The following is a 510-nucleotide window of genomic DNA, read 5'->3' as shown; positions in this document are numbered from 1 at the left end:
TAGAAGGACTAACATTGCAATTATTATTATTACTCATTACCTAGAAGGACTAACATTGCAATTATTATTATTACTCATTACCTAGAAGGACTAACATTGCAATTATTATTATTACTCATTACCTAGAAGGACTAACATTGCAATTATTATTATTACTCATTACCTAGAAGGACTAACATTGCAATTATTATTATTACTCATTACCTAGAAGGACTAACATTGCAATTATTATTATTACTCATTACCTAGAAGGACTAACATTGCAATTATTATTATTACTCATTACTCCTTATTAGAATTATTATTATTACTCATTTGGCTCCTTATTAGAGTTGACACTTTAAAGCACGAATACGGCACTACCATGTTGTACACAAAGCATTTCAAATCGTAGTATAAAATTAATTGTGCCTCATTAATTGTACACGTGCCTTTCTACATATACAACAACCCACATGAAGAATTAATTTTCTGACAATTTTGGTTATATTTTTCTTTAAAATAATTATT

The sequence above is a fragment of the Solanum tuberosum genome, unplaced genomic scaffold, assembly GCF_000226075.1.
Source record: "Solanum tuberosum cultivar DM 1-3 516 R44 unplaced genomic scaffold, SolTub_3.0 scf00248, whole genome shotgun sequence".
Taxonomy (NCBI): domain Eukaryota; kingdom Viridiplantae; phylum Streptophyta; class Magnoliopsida; order Solanales; family Solanaceae; genus Solanum; species Solanum tuberosum.
This window is presented reverse-complemented; position numbering follows the sequence as displayed.